Source organism: Rattus norvegicus, chromosome 17 (assembly GCF_021556685.1).
Source record: "Rattus norvegicus strain SHRSP/BbbUtx chromosome 17, alternate assembly SHRSP_T2T, whole genome shotgun sequence".
In the NCBI taxonomy this organism is placed as follows: Eukaryota; Metazoa; Chordata; class Mammalia; order Rodentia; family Muridae; genus Rattus; species Rattus norvegicus.
In genome coordinates, this window is record NC_141550.1 from 30,999,822 (window position 1) to 31,012,209 (window position 12,388).

The window sequence follows — 12,388 nt, forward strand, 5'->3', positions numbered from 1 at the left end:
TCAGGCTAGCCCAAATCATCCAGGCCTTTTCTGGCCCATCTTACCTCCAATCCGTCCCTTCTCCTATGCCGGCCGGGCTCCAGGGACGTCCCGTAGGTGGTACCCCCTTTCTTCTCCGATCTCGGTGGGACCTCCATTTGTCGGCGCCAGCACCGACACGGTACCGAGAATTGGGCGAAAGCCTACAGGATGAAAGAAACACACATACACACACACACAGGTTATCGTGTCAAGCCAGGAGAGGAAGAGAGAGAGAGAGAGAGAGAGAGAGAGAGAGGAAGAGCGGAAGGAAGAGTGAGAGTGAGGAAAAAGAGTGAGAGACTCCTGTAGCTTTATTCACCACTTATATACCCAAGTTCTCCAGGTAGAAAATATCTGGGAAGCACAGTGGGAAACCCTGGCTCATGACTACCTGGCTTCGGTAACAAAAGACCGACTTCAAGATCTGAATTAATTAGGGAGAAATCCGAGAAGACCAGCCTAAATCTCCAGGATAAAGGCTGAGGAAGTAAAAGGCAGAAGTAAATTGACCACCACCCAGGTGTGGCCCAGGTGTGTCAGTTCCACATGCATCAGCTGGGCTCAGCAGAGGTCATGCAGTGGAGACACTGGGTGTTTACTACTTGGTCTTTTCTTCCTGTGCCGTAAATACATGGGAGAGGCCTCTGTCCAACAATCCCATGACTTCTTAACTGTGGCCATGCAGTTACAAAGCGGCCAGGCCCAAATCCAATATGGCACTACAACCAAATTCCTTCTATGAAGCCACAATTACTCTTATACCTAAACCACACAAAGACCCAACAAAGAAAGAGAAGTTCAGACGAATATTCCTTATGAATATCAACTGAAAAATACTCAATAGAATTCTTGCAAACGGAATCCAAGAATACATCAAAACAATCATCCATCATGATGAAGTAGGCTTCATTCCAGGGATGCAGGGATGGTTTAATACATGGAAAACCATCAATGAACTGAAAGACAAAAACCACATGATCATTTCATTAGATGCTGAGAAAGCATTTGACAAAATTCAACAACCCTTCATGATAAAAGTCCTGGAAAGAACAGGAATGCAAGACCCATATCTGAACATAGTAAAAGACATATACAACAAACTAGTAGCTAACATTAAACGAAATCAAGAGAAACTTGAAGCAATCCCACTAAAACCAGGGACTAGGCAAGGATGCCCACACTCTCCCTACTTACTCAGTATAGTCCTAGCCAGAGCAATCAGACAACAAAAGAAGATAAAAGGGATACAGATTGGACAGGAAAAAGTAAAAATATCACTATTTGCACATGATATCATAGTATATCTCCCATGGTCATGCATTGGCAGGATTAATATAGTAAAAATGGCCATTTTACCAAAAGCGATCTACAGAATCAATGCAATCCCAATCAAAATCCCAATCCAATTCTTTATAGTGGTAGACAGAACAATTTGCAAATTCATCTGGAATAACAAAGAACCCAGGATAGCTAAAACTATCCTCAACAATAACATGAATTCCGGGGGAAACCACTATCCCTGAACTCAAGCAATATTACATAGGAATAGTGATAAAAACTGTAGGGTATTGGTACAGAGACAGGCAGGTAGACCAGTGGAGTACAATTGAAGACTCAGGAAAAAATCCACACACTAATGGTCATTTGATTTTTGACAAAGGGGCCAAAACCATCCAATGGAAAAAAAATAGCCTTTTTAGCAAATGGTGCTGGTTAAACTGGAGATCAGCATGTAGAAGAATGCAGATCGATCCATTCTTATCACCCTGTACAAAGCTTAAGTCCAAGTGGATCAAGGACCTCCACATCAAACCAGATACACTCAAACTAATAGAAAAAAGTGGAGAAGAATGTCGAACATAAGGGCACTGGAGAAAATTTCCTGAACAAAACACCAATGGCTTATGCTCTAAGAACAAGAATCGACAAATGAGATCTCTTAAAACTACAAAGCTTCTGTAAGGCAAAGGACACTGTTGTTAGGACAAAATGGCAACCAATAGATTGAGAAAAAAATCTTTACCTATCCTAAAACTGATAGAAGGCTTATATCCAAAATATACAAAGAACTCATAAAGAAAAACTGCAGGGAGTCAAATACTACTATTTAAAATGGGGTTCAGAGATAAACAAAGAATTCACAGCTTAGGAAGTCTGAATGGCTGAAAAGCACATAAAGAAATGTTCAACATGTTTAGTCATAAGGGAAATGCAAATCAAAACAACCCTGAGACTCCACATCACACCAGGCAGAATGGCTAAGATAAAAAGTCCGGTGACAGCAGATGCTGGTGAGGATGTGGAGAAAGAGAAACATTCCTCCATTGTTGTTGGGATTGCAGTCTGGTACAACCATTCTGGAAATCAGTCTGGAGGCTCCTCAGAAAATTTGGCATTGCACTACATGAGGACCCAGCTATACCACTCTTGGGCATATACCCAAAAGATGCTCTAACATAGTACAAAGACACATGCTCCACTACATTCATAGCAGCCTTATTTATAATAGCCTGAAGCTGGAAAGACCCCAGATGACCTTCAAGAGAGAAATGGACACAGAAAATGTGGTACTTCTACACAATGGAATACTACTAAACTATCAAAAACAACGACTTTATGAAATTCATAGCCAAATGGATGGAACTGCAAAATATAATCCTGAGTGAGGTAACCCAACCACAGAAAAACAAACATGGTAAGCACTCATTGATAAGTGGATGTTAGCCCAAATTCTCGAATTACCCTAAATGCACAGAACACATGAAACTCAAGAAGGATGACCAAAATGCTTCACTCCTTCTTTAAAAGGGCAATAAGAATACCCTTGGGAGGGGATAGGGAGGCAAAGTTTAGAACAGAGACTGGAGAAACATCCACTCAGAGCCTCCACGCATGTGGCCCATACATATACAGCCACCAAACTAGATAAGATGGACGAAGCTAAGAAGTGCAGGCCGACAGGAACTGGATGTAGATCTCTCCTGAAAGACACAGCCAGAATGCAGTAAATACATAGGCGAATTCCAGCAGCAAAGCACTGAACTGAGAACGGGACCCCCGTTGAAGGAAACTTAGAAAGGACTGGAAGAGCTTGAAGGGGCTTGAGATCCCATATGAACAACAATGCCAACCAACCAGAGCTTCCAGGGACTAAGCCACTACCCAAAGACTATACATGGACTGACCCTGGGCTCCAACTGCATAGGTAACAATGAATAGCCTAGTAAGAGCACCAGTGGAAGGGGAAGCCCTTGGTCCCTTCAAGACTGGACCCATAGTGAACAGAATTCGTGGGGGAGGAATGTAATGGGTGGAGGATTGAGACGGGAAAACCCATACAGAGTGGGAGTGGGACGTTGGCATGGATGCTGGGAAAGGGAAAAACATTTGAAATGTAAATAAGAAATACACAATTAAAAAATTGGAAAAAAGAAAATTGAATATGCCCCCCAAATTTCCTAATTTTGCTCCTTCCTTCTGCTGCTTAATTTCATTGATCCTACATTGCTGTACTTTTTCTTAGGAGAATATATCACATTGTTTGTCCAGGCATGCTTTTTGGTTTCTGTGTGTGTGTGTGTGTGTGTGTGTGTGTGTGTGTGTGTGTGTGTGTGTGTGTATACAAAGGCTTAAAATGTTCAAAGATAAATTCAAATCATAAACTGAATTAGAGGTTTACTACACTTGATCTTAGCCAAAAGGCCGAGAAGCGATGAATTAGAGGTTTACAACAGAAATGTTTGCATGTGAATCCATTGACGCTGGTAATCTAGCTAAATATTCACTATCTGTCATTAGTTCCACAGGTTCATTGAAAGTTAAAGCCATGAACCTTGTGTCTAAGTTAACAATGAAGTTTGGCATAGAGAAATCCAGTAAATATTTTATCTTCTATCCTTGAACCTATAATAAATGATTTGTTGTCAGCTTCTGACCTTTGGTAAGTTGTTTTACAGCTCTAAGGTATATATTCAGAATTGGAAATGTCTACTTTCTATCATGGAGGCAAGAGTGGTAGATTTCTAATTGGACTTTTCATATCAGAAACGGCCTTAATCGCAGTTCTATTATAAAGTGCTTAATAATTACTAGTAGAATTTTATGAATTCTTATAGAATCATCAATAGGAATTTTAAAAAAGTCATCTACTTTCCTAAATAGCATACCTACAAGACTTTATATTTTGTAGATGTGCAAAAATCTGCCTAAGAGAGTGGACTAGGGTTTTTAGCTTTAGCCCGAACCTCGCTGATCCCAGCCCACAGCTCCCTACTTCCAAACCACTTGGGAGAGAAAGCTCACCGCCCAGACAGAAGGGCACTCCTGAGACTGCAGAGCGGGAGAGACCACCAATACTGCCCACCCCTGCCCACATCCCTAGCCCAAGAGGAAACTGTATAGGGCCTCTGGGAATCAGAAGACAGGGGCACTGGGGCGGCATGTCCCCCGAGGTCCAGACACCACCTGGACCTGAAGGGACCGGATCAACAGTTCTCTGTACCCAAATCCCATCGGAGGGAGAGCTAAACCTTCAGAGGGGCAGACATGCCTGGGAGGCCAGAAGAGACTACACTCTGCCCACATTTCTGACTCCAGAGGAAAACACCTAATGCCATCTGGGACCCCGTTGCATGGGGGCTCCGGAAAAGGCAACGCAGGACCTCCTGGTTGCTGTCCCCATGGAGAGCTCAAAAGCAGCCCCCCCCCATGAGCAACTTGAACTGCAAGACCACAGGTAAGACCAACTTTTCTGCTCCAAGTGACCTGCCTGGTGGACTCAGGACACAAGCGCACAGGAACAGCTGAAGACCAGTAGGCAAGAAAGACTATACGCCCGAAAGCAGAATATTCTGTTCCTGCACTGGCTGAAAGCAAATAGGAAAACAGGTCTACAGCATTCCTGACACACAGGCCTATAAGAAGGTATAGCCACTGTCAGAAATAGCAGAACACGGTAACACCAGAGACAATCCGATGGCAAGAGGCAAGCCCAGGAAACCAAGCAACAGAAACCAAGACTACATGGCATCATCGGGCCCAATTCTCCCACCAAAGCTAACACTGGATATCCAAACACACCAGAAAAGCAAGATATACATTTAAAATCACATTTGATCATGATGATGGAGGACTTCAAGAAAGACATGAAGAACTCCCTTAGAGAAACGCAGGAAAACATAAATAAACAAGTAGAAGCCTACAGAGAGGAATCACAAAAATCCTTGAAAGAATTCCAAGAAAACACAATCAAACAGGTGAAGGAATTAAAAATGGAAATAGAAGCAATAAAGAAAGCACAAAGGGAGACAACCCTGGATATAGAAAACCAAAGAAAGAGACAAGGAGCCATAGATACAAGCAGCACCAACAGAATGCAAGAGATAGAAGAGAGAATCTCAGGAGCAGAAGATTCCACAGAAATCATCGACACAACTGTCAAAGATAATGGAAAATGGAAAAAGCTACTGGTCCAAAACATACAGGAAATCCAGGACACTATGTGAAGATCAAACCTAAGAATAATAGGTATAGAAGCATGTGAAGAATCCCAGCTCATTGGACAATAAATATCTTCAACAAAATCCTAGAAGAAAACTTCCCTAACCTAAAGAAAGAGATACCCATAAACATACAAGAAGCCTACAGAACTCCAAATAGATTGGACCAGAAAAGAAACTCCTCCTGTCACATAACAGTCAAAACACCAAATGCACAAAACAAAGAAAGAATATTAAAAGCAGTAAGGGAAAAAGTTCAAGTAACATTCAGATCTAGCAGAGATGGTTGGTAGCCATATTTGATGCCAGAGCATCATTAGTTAGCATGAAGAGCTGGATTTGTGAAGGGCCATTTCTACTACAGACTAGGGCTCACAAGGCACAGGGATGTCCCTAGAGAGGGAACCTTAAAGGTACTTTCATCTTTAAATAGGTGGGTCTTTGAGTGGTAGCAGGAATCTTTAAAATCATGAGAATACATTTAATATTGACTCATTTCTTATACCTGGGCCTGGTGAAGTTGTGTTTTTAATGTTTTGATTTCAGGCGCTGTCTTTAGATAAATGCAGCAGCAATGGAGATGGAGCTGTACACCAGTGCTTCTGCCACTTCTCACCAAAGTGAACAAGACTGACACAAGGCACATGCTGGAAACAACCAATAGGTCCTTGATATCCCAGCAGTAATTGTCATGTAGTACTCATAGATGTCAAGGTAGAGTTACCTTCTAGCCATCACGTAGGCTTATACACACATTCATGCACACCATCAACATATAGGCAAGAATTTCAGACTGAAGGTCAGGTAGGAGGGGAGTGGCCCTTTCATACAATATTTCAAAAGGATTTAGGCATTAAACATAGAGGGTGTTTCTAGCCTTAAATAGAGCATAGAGGATGGGGCTACCCAGCCAATTGCCAGTTTCAAGGGATAGTTTAGTTAAGGTCTCCTTTGTGGTCTCTACCTCTTCATCTTCTCTACTTGTCCTAATCTTTGAGGCCAGTATGCACTATACAGCTTCAAATATCTCCCCAATATTTAAACAGTTGACTGTGTTATCTGAGAGATGAAGCAGGTCCATTATCTGATCAGTTAATGGAAGACAAGTCCATACCTGGAAATGATGTTCTCCAGCAACTTCTTGGCTAGGTGAGTGGCAGTTTCTTTCTTGGTAGGGAATGTATTCACACATCCTTAAAAGGTATCTACAAGGACTAGGAGGTACCTATATCCATACAGACCTGGCTTGATTTCAGTGTAGTCTGTCTCCCAATTTACACCTGGCCTTTGTCCTTTCAGCCTGATTCCTGTGTTTCTGTTTCCTGTGGTTAGGGAATTTACTGCCCTATAATTTGGGCAGTGGGAGATATAATGGCATGTACCAAGGATCCCAGGTGGAAATTTTTGTAATTGGCACAACTGAGTAGTACTTTGAGTTTCCTGTGTTCAGGTGGGTGTCCTGATTATTCTGATATATGAGCTATGAAGGGAATTCTGAAGGGAGACCTACATTATTGTCTACCTTATGTAACCATCTCACCTTTAGAGGAAGTCCTTGACATTTTGTTTTATGTATTTGTTTGTTTTCTGAGATGTAATGTATGGAGTGGGAAAGTTCTGTGGGGACCATGACTTACATAGCTACATGTGGAGTCTAATGCAGCCTCTTTAGCAGCCTTATTGGCTAGTTTTGTTTTCTTCGACTCCTAGTCTGTGTCCTTTTGATGTCCTGGACATGGACAAAAGCTTTAAAGGATAGCCAAATACCCTCTAATTGGGCCAGAATTTCATCATTGTTTTTGGTAACTTTTCCCTCAGTCATGAGCCATCTCCTTTCTTTATAAATATGTCTGTGGTCCTGGTCCATGGCAAAGGCATAGTATGCATGCATATGTTAGCAATTGTCTTTTGCTAATCTTTGGACCTGGGTCAAGGCATTTAATTGAACTGTTTTAGCCAAGGTCCCACATATCAGGACTCAACCCTATGCTATAATCAAAAGCCACTATAGCTGTGCCTGCATACCTTACTGTGCCTGTCTCAGTTAGGGCTTTCTTTGCTGTGAAGATACAGCATTACCAAATAAACTCTTATAAAGATCAACATTTTGGGGGCTGACTTACAGTTTGAGAGTGTCAGTCCATTATTATCAAGGCTGAACTTTGCAGCCTCAGGCAGATGTGGGCCTGGAGAAGCCAAAAGTTCTACATCTTGATCCAAAGGCAGATAGGAGAAGACTGGCTTCCAGGCAGCTAGGAGGAAGCTCATCCCCATAGTAACATAATCCTCCAATAAGGTCATATATACTCTGACAATTCCACCACTTCAAACAGTGCTATTCCCTGGACATGTAGAAGTAGAGCTGATACTAAAATCTGGTTCCTTAATTGGTTCTTGATTGTGTCAATAAAGATGACATAAGCTAATTGTTGGGTGAAGGGAAAGGTGAGACTTCTGGGTCTGAGGAGGAAGAGAAAGGACAGAGAGAAAGAGGAAGTCTTTTCAGCTAAGCTTTGGAAGGAGAGGTGTGAGGAACCATGCAATGCTTCACATCACTTAGGACATGTAACCTCTGATGGGAGTGGGGTTTGGGGAGGTTAAGGGAGCTAGCTGTTAGCTGATAACATTATGAAAGGAGAGTCTTTGCCCAGCCATTGTATTATCTGGCTAGTTTTAAAGTATAACACTGTCTAATGTTTCCATCTGCAGAGCTATGGTGTTAGGCAAGAAGAGAAAGAAAGCAGCCAGGGTGATAGGTGGTAGATTGGTGAACCTAGCCAAGAGGGGCTGGTAATGTGTGGACAATAGCTCCCAGATTTCCCTGGTTGGAGGATGGTTGTGATAGAGTTGGAGCAAGTGGAACTGGGAGAGTTCAGAGGGCTGGGCCTCTATAGTGGGCAAAGAGGTAGCGTGTTTTTTAAAAATTACAAGCTACATGGAATGAGCATATTCAAATGACCACGAATCTACTCCCATCTGTGAAATAGATAATTTCTGCATCTTGACAGGAAAATTCTTTCTGATATGACCTTAAGCTCTGGATATGGTTCAGTACTGCAGAACAGAATTTCATGACATCCATGACTGGATTTTGGAGTAGTGTAGATAGGTTTAAGGCAGAGATGGAGCTGTACATAATGTGGTGTGGGTTTAGGAACAGAGACTGATAATACACCAGTCAGGCTTTAGATATCCAGCAGTCTTGCACCAGGAGCTATCAAGGAGAAGCTGAAAACTAGCAGGTGATTTTCCTGAAATGGTTCCACCATGGACTGTAAATCTGACAGATTCACTTCTTTAGGCAAGGCCAAGGAGATTACATCTGAGGAAAGATACCTGCTATTAACATGCTTTTCTTCTCTCTCTCTCTCTCTCTCTCTCTCTCTCTCTCTCTCTCTCTCTCTCTCTCTCTCCTCTCTCTCTCTCCATATATATATATATATAACAATCACTAGATTTTTAGCCTACCCTTCTGAGCAGATCTCTTCAGAACAATGAAAATCTTGTAGTTTATTATTGATATATCTATTATCTATTAGCTATCTATTGATATTATCTATTATATATTATCTATTAGCTAGATAATTAATTTTTATGGATATGCATGTCACATAAACATTCTCAGTTGTGTAGTTCTTATTCAATTTCTTACTTTAATTTATTTTATCTTCTATTGAACATTTGCAAAAAAGGGTGGGGGGATGCTTGTACAAACCATGTGATCTATTCTCTTAGAAAAGCTACCAAAGTCTAGGAAAGATCACATTGCATGGCACTGGGGGTTCAGGCAAAGCAAATAGTGGTTATTTAACAAGTGCCCTTCTGAGTCTGTGAAAAACTTTGTCCCATTTCAAGAGACTAGTTTATGCTATTCTTCTTTTCCTAGTGGCCTCGTGGAGGGGTTTTGCAATTTCTGGGAATCCTGCCACCCAGAGTCTACAGAACTTCACTGAGCATGAGAATACATGGATCTGACAGCAAGTCTTGTGGACAGGGATGCTGAGTGTTGTCTCTTTTCTAACCTATGCTAGCAAGCATTCTCATCCTTCTCATCCTTCTCCTTCTCCCTCCTGGAGAATGCACCCAAGCTATGTTACCTCCCTTTGATAGAGCTGCACCTTCTTTGCAGACACTCAATATACATGCTAGTATAGCTTTCTGAGCAAGGCAGTGATTGACACATGACAATTGCCTTCATCTAGGATAGGAATAAGATGATTATCAATGTACTATAAAAATTATTTGGGAGTGATCCCACTTACCCAGGGCTTCATGCAGCACCTCATGAAATATAGTAGGGGAGTTTTTGAAACTTTCAGACAGCCTTGTCTATGTTACCTGCCAGTTGAATCTGTGCTTTGGATCTCTCCATTCAAAAGTGAACAAAGGCTGACAATCAGGGAATAGCGTCAAGGTACAGAAAGCATCCCGGAGGTTCAACAGTGTGCACACATCTCAATCAGAAGGTAGGCTGTTCAGTACAGTGTAGGGGATGTGCACAGTAGGATGAATATCTTCTACCATTTTTTCATTTTCCTTAAGTCTTCTATAGGCTAATAGTCATTGGAGTGGGGTTCCATACTGGCAGATGTGTGTACCAAGCCAACCAAATACCCTGGTCCCAGAGTTGAGTTATGTGTTGTGATGCCCAATCTGACCTCCCTTCCATGGAATATTTGCAGATTCTGGCTGGACTGGCATTGACTTTCAACTGCACAGGAATCAGGACCTGATATTTGTTCAGCCCCAAAGGATATTTCTCTGCCCACACTCCTAGAATCTTTGTATAACCTCTTCAGGTATGGTCTTTGTCAAGGTTTGCAGAGTGGCATAGACCTTATAGTCTCCTAATACTACAATCAGTACCTGTATGGGGTCATGTTTATATAGGCTCCATAACTTAGGATCAAATAGGTTCTATGTCCTCATTTTTGTTCAGAGGTCTCAGCATAAGACTTAGTATGGGCATTCAGGAATGACATAAATGAATAGGTTTTCTGTCCCATTCCCTGGTTCACTTTTCTTTGAGTAGTTCATGGATATTGATTGATTCATATGAACCCTAGGGCCCATGTTCCCTTTTTGAAAATGTACCCCATAGACTATTTCAATATTGAATTCTGTCCCAGTATCCCATAGGTAGCCTACTGGTTTTGACTCCAACTTCAGAGTTACCAAGGGATCATGGAGAGGAAATAAGCCTTGATGCCCTCGGTCACTAAGTTCCTTTATTTCTATGACTTTAGAGTCCCTCTTCCTTTGTATTTTGGCAAATCACTTTTCCAATGTCACATCTTTTTATTAGAAGCACATTGGTTATTTTTAATATGTAGCTTTTCTTCCCAATAAAGCTGCCTTCCTTTTGGAGGGATGGTCGCTGTTCTGTGTCTATTTTGATGGGATACACTTCTTCATTCCTGGGTATTTGTTTTCTCTATCCCAGTTGCCATGAACAAGATGTTGGCATGCCCATGGGTGTTTCTATAGTTTAGAGGCTCTCTATTATTGTATGCCTTTTCAGCTATATCAAGGAGCTCAGCCATTCACTTACTTTCAAGCCTTCCAGCTACTGATTCTCTGAATATCTGGAACCACATGGTTGACAAGGCAGGCTTACAACAGACTTATTTTTCTCTTGCTTCTGTGTTGAACGGTGTGTAGGTGGAGTAGGCCTGTAGCAATCTCTCAAGATAATGGCTCCGGCTCTTCTCATTACTTTGTACTCTGTTCTAATTTAGACTACTTTGTGGGCTTATAAGCAGTGTCCACAAGACTCCTCATTATAATCTGGTAGTAGGCTCTCAGCCTCTCCTCATGTGCAGGGATATTTGGGTCCCAATCTGGGAGGGTTATGGAAAATGCTCCACTAATATGGGCTTGAATTGTGGGCTGAATATTCACTCCTGGAACCAATTTCCAAGTGGCATCCAACACTGGTTCTCTCTTCTCAGTCATAAAGAGCATCTGCCAAAGCTATTGAAAGTCATCCCAAGTAGGTTGTTAAGTAACCATTACAGAATCTAGTAAGTCTAGCAAGGAAGAAGTCTTTGCCTAGAAGTTCGTATTCTGCATCTCCCAGTTATACAGATCAATAGTGGAGAAAGAAATGAGGTCCAGAATTTTAGTACTGTGCTTGTCAGGGCATCAGTTCCCCAGAGGGGAAGGACATTTGCTGTGGAATCTGCCTGTAGTGGAGCTTGGGTCCATGTGTGGAGGAGGGCTGGATATGTTTTCTGCCGTGCTTCTCTGGCCTGGATCAGTGACAGTCATCTACGTTGGAGGGTCTGTAACAGGATCATAGAACGTGGGGAAAAATATTCTTCTGGGGCAGACAGTGGCAAATTGCTGATATTTGATTCTTCCATGCATCCATCTCCTTTACCTGCAAATTAAATGATGTCTGAAGTAAAGAGTGCCCCATCTATGAGGGGGTAAGGGATTTCTACCTGGAGTTGCCAAACAGTTATGTATAGGATGCACTGGATGACTTGGATTCTGGTACAAATCATCCTTTTTTTTTTAATTAACTTGAGTATTTCTTATTTACATTTCGAGTGTTATTCCCTTTCCTGGTTTCCGGGCCAACTTCCCCCTAGCCCCTCCCCTTCCCCTTCTTTATGGGTGTTCCCCTCCCCATCCTCCCCCCATTGCCGCCCTCCCCCCAACAATCACGTTCACTGGGGGTTCATTCTTAGCAGGACCCAGGGCTTCCCCTTACACTGGTGATCTTACTAGAATATTCAATGCTACCTATGAGGTCAGAGTCCAGGGTCAGTCCATGTATAGTCTTTAGGTAGTGGCTTAGTCCTTGAAAGCTCTGGTTGCTTGGCATTGTTGTTCATATGGGGTCTCGAGCCCCTTCAAACTCT

General features: G+C 42.1%; 1 pseudogene; it reads right to left on the reverse strand.

Annotated features, from left to right (window-relative positions):
* Positions 1-3,644: 3,644 nt before the first annotated feature.
* LOC148000102 (U2 spliceosomal RNA) lies at positions 3,645-3,735 on the reverse strand (annotated as a pseudogene).
* Between the last annotated feature and the right edge of the window lie 8,653 nt (positions 3,736-12,388).